Here is a 17,380-nt window from a genome sequence, read left to right as displayed (position 1 = left end):
ATTATACAGTTTAGTGAGAAATAGATGCATCATTAGCAGAAAACTGAATTTTGGTGCTAAACAATTAGGAGGGAGGAAGTGGAAGGTAAACAAATGTTATATGCAAAGGTAGCTAAAAGCTACAAATTGCAATGCTTATGGTTAATTATTATTAAAAGCCCCACTCCTGCAATAAGCTTCAAGTAGGCAGAATCCTGGGTCTCTGCACAGATTCAAGCATCTGCCACACAGTGCTCCTTGCAGGGTGAGGGCCTAGCTTGACTTTTGTGAGATTGCCTTAATATTTTTAAAAGCAAAACTTAAAGAAAAACTATTTTAGTTTCCTTCCAGTATAATCTTGTGAAATACTTTACAGCCATTTCTGGCAGTGATGGTCTGATCTTTTCTATAATTGTGTTGTATTCCCTAGTAAATACAAATTGTTTAGTACTATTGTTCTGTAGTTTCCTATATTCACAGATTTAGTTCTGTCAAGTCTATTTATATTGCAAAATGTAAACAGTGCATTTGTGTTGTGTATATCTGTGGTATGTTTTGGTTTAAAACAAAGTATTTGCACTGTTTCACCTTGCTGTGGGTACAGTTTTTACTTCATGTGCTGCATTTGTGTTGTTTACTGTATGAGTCAATGTCGTTTGAATGGAGTATTACAGAATGTTGAATTCTCTCTGATCTAAATTTTTGCAGTGGTTTATTTGTTGCATCCTAAAGTCCCAATCTTGCAAAGGAATCTTTACATGGGAAGATCCTTATGCCTCTGCAGAGTCTTGCTGAAGTCAGTGGGACACCATTGGAGCATAAGGATCCACCCAGGAAGATGCTTTTGCACGAATGCTGAAGTCTGATCAAGTTTGCTTTGAATGTCCCAGTTATGTAATGAAATACAGGAGGTACAAATGCACCAAACTCAACTTAACAAATGAGTTATACCGTATCACTTCCCTCCCCCATTATCACTATTTAGCAGATTTTTAAAAAAAATTAATATCTTTAGTTCTTGCAAAAGTGCCAAATTGTTAACCTCAGAGACTGAAGACCCCTTGTCATCAATAGAAAAGCAACAATGTAAGCTTCCTTACAATGCCCTCCTTGCATTTGTTCTGTAGAGATCACTTGCAAGTGGACAGGGCAGTACACTTTCTTGTCTACTCAGGCCTGGTCTATACCTAGAACTTAGATTCGTCTAGCTACATCACCCAGGGCTGTAAATTCACTCCCTCTGGAGTATAGTTAGGTCGACCTAACCCCCACTGTAGACTCAGCTAAGTCAAAAGAAGAATTCTTCTGTCAAGCTAGCTGCCACCTCTTGAAGAGGTGGATTACCTACATTAATGGAAAACCCTCTTCCATCAATATAGGAAGTATCTATGTCATAGGCGGACTGTGTGCCAAATCCAGATCACCAGATGCTTTTGAACAGATCGCAAAGTATTTGTATTTACTTATTATCATTATTGTTGTTATTTTTTATTATTTTCTCTGGAATCTGGACCTTGACTATACCTTGACCAAGAAATTTGGACCTTGATAAAAAAAATTGACTTCCTCTGGTCTACACTATAGCTTCAGCACTGTAGCTGTGCCATTGTAATACAGACATGGCCTCAGTCTCAGCATGCCAACAATGGTGCCAGTTGCAGTGAAGACACATGAGGATCTCTGCTGGGAGCCTAATTCATTTCACATGTGCAACTAAATCACTGTCAGTAGTGGCCTGGGCCAGTTTCATATCAATTAACTGGAAATGAATGGCACCTTCTCAATGCCCTGAGTCATTTAACTCTCCAGAACTATTGTAATAAGTTGATTTGGTACATTTCATTTTCTGAAAATGTCTATCTTCCTCCCTCTTTGCACTGGCTGAATCTTCAACTCTTTACTCTCATCTAACCTGTATTGTGATTTTAAATTTTGTCTCATGCAATATGGCACAAAACAAAACACTGGATTTCATATTGTATAAAATATCTTTACACTGGTGTGTACACACGTAAGGGATTTCTCCCCATGATATAACAGTGACTTACACTCAGCTGCATTAAATACTTTATTCCAGTGTATTTGATACTGTGGTTACTGACAGATTTTCATCAGTTGAATATTGGTACAAAGAATAGAAATCTCAGATATTTGATTAAATTGATGCTAGATTTATTAAAAGAATAAGAATTCTTGAGAGGGTACTTGCACAAAATTCACAACACTTGTAACCGTATAATGTGGAACAGAGAATAAAATGGTGAAACAGTAAGCCTTGGATTGTATGAAAGATGACAGTGACTCTAGGGGGAGAGGACAGTGAAGATATACATGGTGATGGTGGGAAAGAATCACACTTGACAGATGCTAGTCAGGTCCCTTAATGCACCAGTGGAAGGTTCTCATACCACCGCAATGTGTGGGGTATTAGAACCTGTTTAGCGTAGTGAGAAATGGCTAAACTCTTCCCTCCTGCTCTAAGAGTCAAAGACAGGCAAAGGACACAGTTGGAGAGGAAAGTTAACCTCCTATACTCTTGAAACAAGAGTGGTTTGCTTAGGCAAAAATAGAGGCATATTTCCTGTCCGCAACCATCACCTTTTCTTTTGCAATGAAAGATGTTCTGTTAGACTCTGATGCAGGTACAAGTAAACAAACGATAAAATAGAATATAAGGAGGCAGTAACACAATAAAGAAACAGTAAACGGTTTATTACTCATAGTTGAACTTGGAATTGCAGAGGTGGTTTGGAAACAGGGCTCAGCGTGATGTGGGAGTCTGTATCCAAACATTGGGGGGGGGCAAGTAAAATGCAGTCCTGATGTTCATTACACATGATGATTATAGACTGTAAGTGAGTGTCAATATAAAATAATGAATAAGACAAAAAGACATTTTGTATTTTAAAAATACATGCGTTTGCACACACACACACACATAACCCCTAAAGCTCATGCCTCTGAGTACGCCTCTCCAGGGAATGGAGCAGTAGAGAAAAGCTGGGAGGAAAGATAAGGAGTTAAGTTTTGGATACATGAGTTTAAGCTGAAGTGAGATATCCAGGAAGATATGCCCAACCCCAGAAACAGTGTTTGCTATTAAGAAGTGAAGTTACAATTCTGTATTATCTTTTACACATTATTGTTCAATGAAGAAAAAGCGACTACATTCTAGAAAGTTAAGACTTTGTTAAAGCCTGTTCATCAGATGAAGTAGCTAAAATCACTTCCAGCTCAACCTATGAGGAAGGACATGAGTCACAAATATATAATTGAATAGTTATTCAGTTTAGACTTCTATATTGGTCTTGATGGTTCCAGTAGGACTTATTTATTGTAAAAACGTTCGTTTCTAAGTAATGCTGCAAAAGTATTTTTTTAACCTTGAACCTAAAAATCTCTTCTCTTGGTTATTTTCTAAGAAAATGAATTTATTAATGTACAAGGCTGTTTAAAGTTTATCAATAAAAATATGGCTGTGTTTGCTCTCATCCTTACAAATACATATTTTAACAAATCAGTTATGCCTCCAAAGATGAGGTGTGTCTGTTACAACAGGAAAGAAAATTACACCTCTCAGAATATGGCCATTTTCTTGTTCTTGCATCTGACATCATGCTCAAACCTCCACTAGCATTAAGGAAAGTTCTTCAACATTTGGAGGTTGTCTCCTCTATTAGTATTTTATATAGAACTATACATGTGCAATGCTGTTTTACACACAAGCACTTGCTATCCTGGAAGATGCCTCAAATGACATGTCCAATAATCCTGAGACATTGCTTAAAGCATCTGACTCATCAGAACTTTCCTGGAGACTTGGGAAATATGAATTCCTTGCATTTGGGAGGTGAGATCTCAGGGCCATGATCTGGTTACATGTTCTTAATTAGCTTATATAAAAGTGAAGAGATTTGATTATATACTGGAATAGACCCTCTTGCAAAGCTTGATGGGCAGATGAGCAATGAACTGTAGTGGATGCACTGAAACGCTGGTTTCCTCCACTCCAACTCTATTGAGTCCTGATGTTCAGAAATGGTCAAAGGGCATGGTGGTGTGACTTCTCTGGTGATTTTCCTCTTCTTTGGCACCGTCACCAATCCCCACAGGATCAGTTCCCCAATAAGGTCCATTCAAATCCTTCTGACCTCTCTCCCGCTTGTGTAACTCAGGTATAACTCCACTGAAGAAAGTGATGTTCTGTCATGGTAAAACTGCTGTAACTGGCAGGAGAATCAGAGCCACTCCTGAAAAGCTATGTTCTTCATAATGACTGCACTGCAACATTTAAAGGAAAGCGAAACAAAAGTCAGTGCTGGGGAATCTCACTGCCAACGTCTCCCTTTTGCTTCAGAAAGCACATGGAAACTCATGCATACATTCCACTTCCTCAAATTATGACATTTGCATTACCATGCCTGTCAAGTGTTTAAGTCTGAGCCTAAATAACAGTAACATGTTCCTGAGCTTAATCTCATCTCTACTGGCTTTTACAGCTGGGCTAAAAAAAAAAAGGCTTAAATATGCTTCAAACTCACTTTTAACCCCATTTGGTTCCATGGTTGATCTATACACCATGTGTTGGGGTTTTGAATATCATCTTAATACTAATCATTCCCTTTAATGCTGACTGGTCAAAATGTGTTAGATCCCCATTTGCCCCCTTTAGCATGATTTGAAAACTTGATTGTGGTGAGCCCTCTGGATTTTGTTTAGTTAGCAATGAGCCAAGAATGCTTAATAGATTGGCAGAGAAGGTGAGTGAGATATCTTTTATTACACCAACTTCTGTTAGGGAGAGAGACAAGTTCTGTGAAAGTTTGAAAGCTTGTGTCTCTCACCAACAGAAGCTGATCCATAAAATATATTACTTCAGCCACCTTCTCTCTCTAATATCCTGGGACCAACATGACTACAACTACAGTGCCTATATATAACAGCTTGAGGGGCAAGCTGGGAAGAGTAAGTGCTGTTGGCTGTTTTTCTTTTATCTTACAAAGAGACACAGAATTTCAAAGTGACTTCATATAAATGTTGATTTAAAAAGTTCAGATGTTTTACAGTGTCTTTTGTGTGACTCGTCATGGTGTCACATCTCTTACCTAGTAAAAGTGAGGATAAAGATAGTGGTAACAAAACAAAAAAAAATGCAGCAACATGGTTGCTACACTCCAGAACACTATTTACTTTTCTGTTAACAGTGGTCCAGGCAGCCATTATCACCACAACTTGTTCGAGCACCTCTAATTTCCACAGAGCTAAGTCAACAGATACTTTACCAACTGGCTTGCACTTTGAAGTATTGTTCTCTCCTGCTGCTACTCTTTCTGTATATTTAAATATGGCATCATAATCCTATAATGACAGACCTCATTGCTGTCCCTTTATATCCTTTTACTACACAAGGGATTAACACCATTCCTCTAAAAATTATCTGCAAATTATAACACTCAGCTTTCTGACCCAAGCAAGCCAGAAAAGGGAAGGGGGGGAGGGGAGAATGGTGAATTTAGGTCAAAAAACACCAATGGAAACTATTTTACTTTTCAAAAATGTTGCAGAATCTACATGACTGTTTTCCTCCAGTGGGCTAAGTCTCTCTTCATTTATTTATCTAGGGTACTTTTGACCCTCCCACTACTATAACAGCAAGCACCTCAGTCTTCACAACACTGCTGTGAAGTAGGGCAGCATTATTATTGCCATTCTACAGAAGACTAACTGAGGCCCAGAGAGACAGCAACTCACACAAAGTCACACAGGAGCAAGGAATTGAACTGCTCTGGTGGTGGAGCAAGGAATTGAACTCAGGTGTCCTGTGGCCCAAGTTAGCTAGTGTCTTAACTACTGCATTATCCTTCCACTTAGGGCTTGGCTACACTGGCAAGTTTTGTTGATGAAACTAATGTTGCCAAGGAAAAAATAGACAAAAGCAAGGTCGCCAAAGTGTGTCTACATTTGCTCCCTCTGTCGACAGATCGTGTCCACATTTGGGGCACCTTTGTCGACAGCAAGAGCAATGCACTGTGAGTGTGTATCCCACAGTGCCTGGTGACACCATCCATTGCTAGGTGTTTTGTGACTGTGGAAACGGAGCGCAGTGCATCCTGGGATGTGCAAAATGTACCGTCATGTACCACTTTGTGTCCCACCCCTCCAATGCTTTCTGGCTTCCTTTCGTGCTGTTTTTCCAACTGTCATTCTTTGGTAGCAGGGACGGCAGGTTTGTAGAAATTTTGGTGGTGCCCAGAACACCCCCCCCTCCCGCAGACTCCCCACACACACCTGCCTAAGGCTCTGGGAGGGAGTTTAGAGTTCAGGCGATTGAGGTGCACGAGGGGGTGGGGATGGAGGCTCTGAGAGGGAGTTTGGGTGCAGAAGGGGTGAGAGGTCAGGCTCTGGGAGGGAGTCTGGGTGCAGGGGGTGTGAGGGGTCGGGCTCTGGGTGGGAGTTTGGTGCGGGACGGGGTCTGGCGTGCAGGCTCTGGGATGGAGTTTGGGTGCAGGCTCTGGGCTGGGGCAGGGGATTGGGGTGCAGAAGGGGTGCAGGGTGCAGGCTCTGGAAGGGAATTTGGGTGCAGAAGGGGTGAGAGGTCAGGCTCTGGGAGGCAGTTTGGGTGGAAGAGGAGGTCTGGAGTTCAGGCTCTGGGAACAAGTTTGGGTTCTGGGTGCAGGCTCTGGACAGGGGGCAGGGGTGCAGGAGGGGTGGGTGTGCAGGCTCTGGGAGGGAGTTTGGGGACAAAAGTAGGTGCAGGGGAGGGGTGGGAGTGCAAGAGGGAGTTGGGGAGAGGTGCAGGATGGGGGTGCAGGGGGGGTGAGGGGTGCAGGCTCTGGGAGGGAGTTTGGGGGCAAGAGGGGGTGGGGGTGCAGGAGGAAGTTTGGGGGCCGAAGAGTGTGTTTCTGGAGGGGGTGTGGGTGCAGGCTCTGGAAGTGGATGGGGGGGGTTGATGCTTACCTGGGGCACCCCCTCTGACAGCGGCTGCTAGGCAGGGCAGGTGGGGGGCAGGTCTCCTCACGCTGCTGTCTCCAGGCACCGCCCCTGCAGCTTCCCATTGGTCGCAGGGGCATTTGGGGTGGGGGCAGCGTGCAGCGGCACAACCCCCTAACAGGGGCTCCAAGGACCTGCCGGCAGCCACGTGGAACGAGCGCGCAGGAAGCTGCTCAGCCCTGCTCTGCTGCTGGGTGGCAGCGGAAGCCCAAGGGCTGTTTTAAATTGCCTGGGGGCTGCCGGTGGAAGCACCGGAGGGGGGAAACTTTGCTGGAGCCGGGCCCCTGGGACAGGAATATTCCTCGTGCCCAGGCACCACGGGCCCATAGACCTCGCCACCCGTGTTTGGTAGTGCGTGCCAGCATCTGCAGTCAGAGAGGATGGATCCCGCACTTCTCTCCTATGCACTGTCAGCTGTCGTGAGCACATCGCGCATGGCAGCACAGTTACTCGCAGAGTTACTAGCCAAGTTAACAGAGGATGAATCGCAGGCACCCAAGTGTGATATAGACAGCAGCAGCTTAGCGCTTTGTGCGGTCACAGAGCATTGGCATACGGTAGACCATTGCTTTTGGGCTAGGGAAACAAGCACTGATTGGTCGGATCGCATTGTCATGCAGGTGTGGGATGATGACCAGTGGGTACAGAACTTTAGAATGCGCAAAGCAACCTTCATGGAGCTATGTGCTGAGCTGTCCCCCCGACCTGTGGTGCAAGGACCCCAGATGGAGAGCTGCCCTTTTGGTAGAGAAGTGTGTTGCAATCGCTGTGTGGAAGCTGGTGAATCCAGACTGCTACCGGTCAATTGCAAATCAGTTTGGAGTAGGAAAGTCCACTGTTGGGGCTGTATTACTCTAAGTGTGCGGGGCAATAAATCACATCCTACTGCATAGGATCGTGACTCTGGGAAATGTGCATGACATAGTGGATGGCTTTGCAGAGATGCGTTTCCCTAAGTGTGGCGGGGTGATTGATGGCACACACATTCCAATTGTAGCACCAGACCACCTTGCCTCTGAATACATCAGTAGGAAGGGATACTTCTCCACGGTGTTGCAGGTGCTTGTGGATCACCAGGGGTATTTCACGGACATCAGTGCAGGCTGGTCCGGAAAGGTGCATGACACACATCTTCAGGAACAGTGGCCTGTACAGAAAGCTGCAGGTGGGGACTTTCTTTCCAGACCACAAGTTCACCGTGGGGGATGTGGAAATGCCCATAGTAATCCTGGGAAACCCAGTTTACCCCTTACAGCCCTGGCTCATGAAACCTTTCACAGGGCACCTGGACAGCAGCAAGGAGCATTTTCACAACAGGCTGAGCAGGTGCTGCATGGTAGTCGAATATGCCTTTGGCCGTTTGAAAGCTCGCTGGAGGTGTCTCAATGGCAGGCTAGACCTTACTAAGGATAATATTCCCGTGGTCATAGCCGCGTCCTGCACTTCGCATAATCTGTGTGATATCTAAGGGTGAAATGTTCGCTCAGGTGTGGAGCACTGCAGCAGAGCGCTTGGCTGCACAGTTTGAACCGCCAGATGCTAGGGCTGTCATAGGAGCCCAGGGGGCTGCTATTAACATCAGAAGGGCTTTGAGGAACCACTTTGACAATGAGGGGCAGTAACACATGTCTGCTTTGGAGTTGCTTCCCTGGTGCATCCATGTACAATTGTGGGGCCCAAGATCCATGCAACACAATGCTTTAGAAGCCTGTTCCCAAGCGTGAATTGATTGCTATATGCTTTTGTAGAACACAGAATAAAAACACTGTACCATTAAATACCTTAGCCTTTATTTGTTGTTAAAAAGGGTAAAACCTCACAATTGTGTGCAGCTCCAGCGATCATTGTGCAAGCTGTGAGAGGGGGTGGAGTGATGGGGAGGCTCAGGAGGGCTGCAAAGTGAAAAGGAATGTCTGGGCATGGGGGTGGGGGGTGGGGGGGTTGGCAAAGAATTGTGCATCTGCATGGGCTGCAGTGGAAGTCGATAACGGATCCGCTCAGTCTGCAGCTGTATCAAAGACTTGAGCATCTCGGGCTGATCTTCCATAACTTTTATCATCAGCTCTGTCACTTGCCTAGCAAAAAGCAGCACTCTCCTTTCTGCCCTGCCTTTCGACTTCCCAGCACTCTTTCTGTTCCCTGGTCTGTCTCTCATCACACTGCAGTACCTCCCAGAACATGTCTTCTTTGCTGCGCCTAGGGCTTTTTCTTATCTGCTGAAGCTGGTCTGCGGGGGTGCGTGGTGTGTTCTTCCAGGTCTGTGCTGAACAGAAGAGGGATTGTTTCAATCACTTGCTGGAATGTAACATTTTAGTAAAAAAGGCCTTTGCTAGTAGAAATCACTTTCTCTCTGAGAGACTCTAGGCAGGCACACCACTCCGCGAGCACCTCAATCATAGAATATCAGGGTTGGAAGGGACCTCAGGAGGTCATCTAGTCCAACCCCCTGCTCAAAGCAGGGCCAATCCCCAATTTTTGCCCCAGATCCCTAAATGGCCCCCTCAAGGATTGAACTCACAACCCTGGGTTTAGCAGGCTAATGCTCAAACCACCGAGCTATCGCTCCCCCTCTAATCATGGTGAGTGTCGGGAGTCAGGGGAAGGCAGTTGTGCATACAGACAAAAAGGTCACGGCTTGCAGGACAGCTTTGCAGGGAACTCATTCTAAAATTATCCCACACTTTTTCACAGGTGGCCAACCTGCTGGCTGACATCTTGCTGCTGAGGGTGACCAGAGAAACCAGGGCACAGCTGCTGAATGCTTGCGGCTTTCACCCCGGTCTATATGCAGCTCATCTATGTGCTGCTTTGGTCCCAGTTCCAGTGATTGCTAAATGCATGGTACAATTTCCTACAATGGGGGAACTAACAAGGCTGCAATCCCTTGGAATCTGCTGCGGAGGATTAACAAGTACCTCTTGGAAACTTTCCAGAGCCTCTCTCTGGAGGATTCCCTGCAGGTCTCGATGTCCATTGACATCCTGCTTGGCCATGCGCATCAGCTACACAGGGCAATGTCCAGCTGACAGAAAACACTACCTGCCTCCCACTTTTTGATTCCCTACACAAGCCACAGCAACTTACTTGGCATTTCATCTGGTTCCTGCTCCCCGTTGAGCACTTCTGGAGTGGAGAAAAGTTCCTGGCTGCCTGATGCACCTGGCGACCCCACTGGGAGCACCACATCCTCTTCTAGCTTGACTTCTTCATCCAGTATTTCAGCCTGTGGGTTACCCTCTCTTTCTGGTGCCTGTGACGTATCCATGGGGCAATCGGTGATGGAGGTGGGGTCACCACCGAGGATAGAATTCAGCTCCTTCTAGAAGCAGCAGGTCTTAGGTGCACCTGATGGTTCCCCTCTCGCACCCTATGGTACGCCTGCCTCAGCTCCTTTATCTTCGCTCTGCTTTGCTGCCTGTCCCGATCATAGCCCTGTTCACACAAGCCTCGAGAAATGTGCCCATATGTGTCCTGATTCCTACAGGTCACTCACAACTGCGGCTGAACAGACCCCTCTCCCCATATACAGATCAGATCCAATAACTCAGCGATGGTCCAAGTGGGAGAGCCTTTGGTGTGATAGCCAGCCATGCTGACCTGGGAAGCTCCTCTGGGAAGCCAGCAAGCAGGAAATGAGATTTAAAATTCCCGGGGCTTGCAAGGTGGAGGGGCGGGTTGGCTGCAGAGTTCAAACTGCTGACCAGAGCAGCAGCATGGGAATTGTGGGATACATTCTGGAGGCCAATAACATTTTTTTAAAAAGCACTGTGGTGTCTACACTGCATGTTTGTCAACAATGGGGGGGGGAGAGACAAAAGTCTCTCGAGGGGGTGGAAGATTTTTGTCACCAAAACTCGGCAGGTTTTTTTTAAAAGTCACATTGAGTGTGTATGCTATTGCTGTTTTGTCTCCAAAAGCCAGTTTTTGGCGACAAAACTTGCCAGTGTAGACAAGCCCTTAGCATGTCTCAGCTTTCCTCAATCTCTAGCAATGCTGCTTTTCCTTAGCCATAGCAAGATTGCTGCTGACAGTAAATCCAGCCAGGCTATGAGGTGGAGCACCAGTTTACAAAGGATTATGAATCAGAGGGAGACTCAAGTTGCAAAATTGAGATTCACACATCAAACAATCCAGTTTAAGGATGTTCAGATCCAGGGGTTGGCTCAGTCCATTATAAACATAGGGACCAGATCCAGATTTGGGTCCAAAATCCAAAGATTCTACCAAAGTTCAAAAGAGTCACTGAAAGGGGGAGGTAGATGAGAGGACCAGAATCAAACAGGTTTGATGAACTGCAAGCAACCTCTGTAAGAATCTTACTGTCTGCACTGGTTCTTTGTGACTCATTCTCAGTGCAGCGAGCACCCTTTCAGGGCATAGCCTCTTTCAGTTCAGTTTAACAGAAACCTGATGCAGTCTCAGACAAGAACCTTGTCAAACTCCCTTTTCAAGGAACTAAAGCAGTTGGCTCAGGTTAGCAGTAGGCACACTTTAATTCCTTCCTTGCTGCACAGTAATTGCAACTGCTGACCTTGAAGGAACTGTGTGGGTATTTGTCTGATCCGGTCACAATTCATTAATGTTCTCAGCAAACTATGGCCTGCAGTGAAATGCATGTGGGCCAATCCATGTCAAAGGGTCTCCCTCGGGGCTCGGGGTCCTTCTGCCCACATCTTATTGCAGGATCAAGCCCTACATGTTGTGCCTTTTCTGCTGCCCATTTGTTTTTTTTAACAGAGCTGACTTTTTTAGATAGCTGATAACACGAGGAGAAAATTCTGTCTGCCCTGCGCTCAAATGGTTGGGCTGTACATTACTTTGCTATGGATATTGTTTTAGGTCAGTGATACTCAGACATCAGTGGTACAGGAGCCAAACTAGAGATCAACATTACCCAAAAGAGCCACGGTAGTGTGAATTCATTGTTTCATTTACTATTTACATATATTATTCTCATAGCAAAATGACTGACCAAATATTCTACAGTTGGTTAATAACATAGTAAAAGCATCCTGATTGATTAATAATTAAAATCACACAGTGTTTTAATAGCATGTGATGCAAAGAGCCACAGGAGACACATTAAAAGGCCACTTGGAAGCCTCAGTCTGAGTATGACTGTTTTAGGTTCAGTAAGCTTTATGAGCAAAGTTAATGAGGTGAGATGCTTTTATAAATCCTTTGCAATGGTTTTGTCTGTATGAAGGTAACACCTCTGGTGCGCTCTCTCACTGGAATTACTTTTTGAAGTGGAAAAGGCAATTGAGCATTAATGGCATTTTGGTTCTTGTAGAAACCAATATTTTCCATGAGACTGTATGGTGTGGATGTGGTATCATGGGAGTGGCACGCCTCATGGAAATCACAGATGTGCATAAGCTGGTTCCACCAAAGTAACATACACTGGGAAACAGTTTAAATGGGGGACTTTTACAGATTTGGAAAACAGGATCAGGGCCTTCATACTTGGTCCAAAGGAAAACAGAGGCCTTAGACTAAGGGCCAATTTCTCAGGAGGAGTAAGTTAGTTGATTTACAGCAGCTGAAAATGTGCCCCTTAGTTTCTTTTCTTTTTTTTCCTTTTTTTTTTAAAGGCCAAGTATGAGCTAGCTGCAGATAGATTTCACTCATGTACTTGGGGCCAAATTTTGCTCTTAGTTACATAAATGCAGCTTCAATTGACTTCCAACTAACTTCAGTGGGAATTTCATTAATGATAGTGAGGACAGAATTTGCCCTCGACATTTCCACTACATAAAGCAGCCTTTTGAAGCAAGCAGTGATAATTTAATCCCGGTATCTTTCTTAAATCCCCCGGTTCTGAAGTCAGGTCATTACATCAGAATCTCAGCAGTCTTTAAAAACAGTTTCAAGCCCTCATGGCTGTGGACAAATGTATGAAAATATGAAGGCTCAAAGACCAGATGGCAAATAAAAACAACCAACTTTGATTATTTTTTAAATCACATGATTTAAAGCTCATGATTCGGGGGGGGGACCTGGCTCATAAGCGCTGAATGCTTGGAGTTGGCAACACTGAAAAGTGCCATGAGAAGAAGAGTCATTGCAAGCTGCTGAACCTAAACTTAACTGAGCTACAAAGAGTGACTCCTTCTAGGACTCTGATATGGAACTAGGTTCTTCTTCTCAGTGGTGCAATGACAATGAGGCAAGTGGTAGTCGCAACAGGGCCCATGAGATTAAAGGGGCCCAACTCCCTGGAACTGGGGGAGTCCCTCTGTGTGGAGCGCCCCTGGACTTGAGCAACTGCAAAGGACACAAGGAGAAGGGATGTGTGTGGGGGATTGCATTGTCGGAGGTTGTGAAGGGCTGGAGGGGCGTGGAGACAGGAGACACGCACCCTCCCCTTCAAAGATGGAGAGCAAGGCAAAAAAATAGGCGGCTTTGCATGGAGTGGAGAGAACTGGGGAGGGTTAGGAAAGGGAGAGCTGTGGGGAGGGGAGGTGGAACAGAACTGGGGGGCTGGACGACCGGGATCAGAACTGTTGAGGGTGGGGGAAGGGGTTGGAACAGAGTTTGGAGCATCAGGAGCAGAGCTCAGGGGCATGGGAGAGTTTGAAGTGGAGTTGTAGGGAACGAAGGATCAGGGAAGTGATGGTGAGGAGGGGAGCTAAAAGGGTCTCAGAGGGGTGATTTGAGTGGGGATGAGGAAGCTGAGGACTGACTGAAAGAAGCTGGATGGGGGTTGAGGGAGAGTGAGGGTTGGGCTGGATCAGAACGGGAGGGGAGTTAGTGGGGGATAAGAATCCGGGGGGGGGGGGGGGGGGGCTGTGAAAGAGTTGGAGGGAAGCCAGGCAGGCATTAGCTAGACTTGACTGAGGATATCGAGAAACTAGACAGACCTGGGTGAGAAACTAGGCAGGATCTGGGGATCTGCATGGGGGCTGTAGAGAAGCTGGAGGGGGCCAATTTTGGTATCAGGAAGGGGCCCCTAATATCTTCTTGCACAAGGGCCCTCTGGGGCCTTGTTATGCTACTGGATCTTCTGAAGGTGACTGGCACACATCAGACTCCAGAGCAATCAACTAAATGATTCTAAATTAAGGTACTTTGGGGCCGTAGTAGGAATTAGGTCTGTCAAGTGATTAAAAAAAATAATCGCAATTAATCACGTGATTAATTGCAATGTTAAACAATAATAGAATGCCATTTATTTAAAGTGTTTTGGGATGTTTTCTATATTTTCAAATATATTGATTTCAATTACAACACAGAATACAAAGTGTATAGTGCTCACTATATATATTTATTTTTGATTACAAATATTTGAAATGGAAAAAACAAAAGAAATAGTATTTTTCTATTTCCCCATTGCAAATACTGTAGTGCAATCTCTTTATCATGAAAGTGTAACTTACAAATATAGATTTTTTTTTGTTACATAACTGGACTCATAAAGAACATAAGAATGGCCATACTGGGTCAGACCAAAGGCCCATCCAGCCCAGTATCCTGTCTGCCAACAGTGGCCAATGCCAGATGCCCCAGAGGGTGTGAACCTAACAGGTAATGATCAAGTGATCTCTCTCCTGCCATCCATCCCCACCCTTTGACAAACAGAGACTAGGGACACTATTCCTTACCCATCGTGGCTGAGAACCATTAATAGACTTAACTTCCATGAATGTATCTAGTTCTCTTTTAAACCCTGTTATAGTCCTAGCCTTCACAACCTCCTCAGGCAAGGAGTTCCACAGGTTGACTGTGTTCTGTGTGAAGAAGAACTTCCTTTTATTTGTTTTAAACCTGCTGCCCATTAATTTCATTTGGTGGCCCCTAGTTCTTATATTATGGGAACAGGTAAATAACTTTTCCTTATTCACTTTCTCCACCCCACTCATGATTTTATAGACCTCTATCATATCCCCCCTTAGTCTCCTCTTTTCCAAGCTGAAAAGTCCTAGCCTTTTTAATCTCTCCTCATATGGGACCCATTCCAAACCCCTAATCATTTTAGTTGCCCTTCTCTGAACCTTTTCTAATGTCAGTATATCTTTTCTGAGATTAGGAGACCACATCTGTATGCAGTATTCAAGATGTGGGCGTACCATGGATTTTTATAAGGGCAATAAGATATTCTCCGTCCTATTCTCTATCCCTTTTTAAATTATTCCTAACATCCTGGTTGCTTTTTTTGACTGCCGCTGCACACTGTATGGTCGTCTTCAGAGAACTATCCATGATGACTCCAAGATCTCTTTCCTGATTAGTTGTAGCTAAATTAGCCCCCATCATATTGTATGTAAAATTGGGGTTATTTTTTCCAATGTGCATTACTTTACATTTATCCACATTAAATTTCATTTGCCATTTTGTTGCCCAATCACTTAGTTTTGTGATATCTTTTTGAAGTTCTTCACAGTCTGCTTTGGTCTTAACTATCTTGAGCAGTTTAGTATTGTCTGCAAACTTTGCCACCTTACTGTTTACCCCTTTCTCCAGATCACTCAAAAAATAAACAAACAATGTAAAACTTTAGAGCCTACACGTCTACTCAGTCCTACTTCAGCCAATCACTCAGACAAACAAGTTTGTTACAATTTGCTGGAGATAATGCTGCCCACTTCTTGTTTACAACATCACCTGAAAGAGAGAACAGGCGCTCACACAGCATTGTTGTAGCCAGCATCGCAAGATAGTTACGTGCCAGATGCACTAAAGATTCATATGTCCCTTCATGCTTCAACCACCATTCCAGGGGACATGAGTCCATGCTGATGATGGGTTCTGCTCAATAATGCTCCAAAGCAGAGCAGACCCACGCATGTTCATTTTCATCATCTGAGTCAGATGCCACCAGCATTTTTATTTTTTGGTGGTTCAGGTTCTGTAGTTTCCACATAAGAGTGTTGCTCTTTTAAGAATCCTAAAAGCATGCTCCACACCTCGTTCCTCTCAGATTTTGGATGGCACTTCAGATTCTTAACCTTGAGTCGAGTGTTGTAGCTATGTTTAGAAATCTCACATTGGTACCTTCTTTGTGTTTTGTCAAATCTGTTGTGAAAGTGTTCTTAAAACAAAGATTTGCTGGGTCATCAGCTGAGACTGTTATAACATGAAATATATGGCAGAATGCAGGTAAAGCAGAACAGGAGATATACAATTCTCTCCCACGGAATTCAGTCACAAATTTAATTAATGCATTTTTTTTAAACGAGCATCATCAGGATGGAAGCATGTCCTCTGGAATGGTGGCCGAAGCATGAAGGGGCATACAAATGTTTAGCATATCGGACATGTAAATGCCTTGCAACACTGGCTACAAAAGTGCCATGCGAATGCCAGTTCTCACTTTCAGGTGACATTGTACATAATAAGCGGGCAGTAGTATCTCCCATAAACGTAAACAAACTTGGCTGAACAAGACTGTAGGACTGAGTGGACTTGTAGGCTCTAAAGTTTTACATTGTTTTGTTTTTGAGTGTAGTTATGTAAAAAAAAATCTATATTTGTAAGTTACACTTTCACGATAAAGAGATTGCACTACAGTACTTGTGAGGTGAATTGAAAAATACTATTTCTTTTGTTTATCATTTTTACACTGCAAATATTTAAATAAAAAATATATTTGAGCACTGTACACTTTCTATTCTGTGTTGTAATAGAAATCAATATATTTGATAATGTAGAAAAACATCCAAAATATTTAATAAATTTCAATTGTTATTCTATTGTTTAATAGTGCGATTAATCACAATTAATTTTTTGAGTTAATCACATGAGTTAACTGCAATTAATCGACAGCCCTAGTAGGTATAGGAACTGGACCAACCCAGATATTTTCTCCAGAAACAGCTATCTGCATAGGTCCCAGAAATCTAACTGTAATGCATGTTGGTATAAAATGTATACACGAATATTGTGAAATCTACCATACTTTTAGATTTATAGAAGTCTTCCATATATGACATTATTTTTAAAAATAGACAAGATACAGTATTGACCAGTGTAAATCCCACATATTCTCCCTCTGGTTAAATTTAGCCACACACCACCACCTCCTCTGGCAAAAGCCTGAGAAAATATTTCACAATTACACCTTGCTTCTAATGTCAATGGATTCAGTCTTTGTTAGATCTGGAAAAGCCAAATATCCTCCATTCAAATCTAGGGGCTGTCACCAGAAGTGCCCTAGTTGATCAGCTGTTGCTACATTATTTGGTTTGGTTCTTTTTTGACTGCCTAAGAATACCTTCTTTGTATACTGCTGCAATACATAGGGGTGTAAGTATCATTGTAGCAGATCAAGCACTCACTGGTGCAGCACTTCCTGCTGGTTGCCTTGGGAAATAGCTCTTTCAGACCCAGAGCACCCCCTGCTGGCCAGTGTCTCACCTGCCTCAGGCCCCGGTGTCCCTCCCAGACCCCGGTGCCCTTTACCTCAGGGTTC

This window comes from Eretmochelys imbricata, chromosome 2 (genome assembly GCF_965152235.1).
Source record: "Eretmochelys imbricata isolate rEreImb1 chromosome 2, rEreImb1.hap1, whole genome shotgun sequence".
In the NCBI taxonomy this organism is placed as follows: domain Eukaryota; kingdom Metazoa; phylum Chordata; order Testudines; family Cheloniidae; genus Eretmochelys; species Eretmochelys imbricata.
This window is presented reverse-complemented; position numbering follows the sequence as displayed.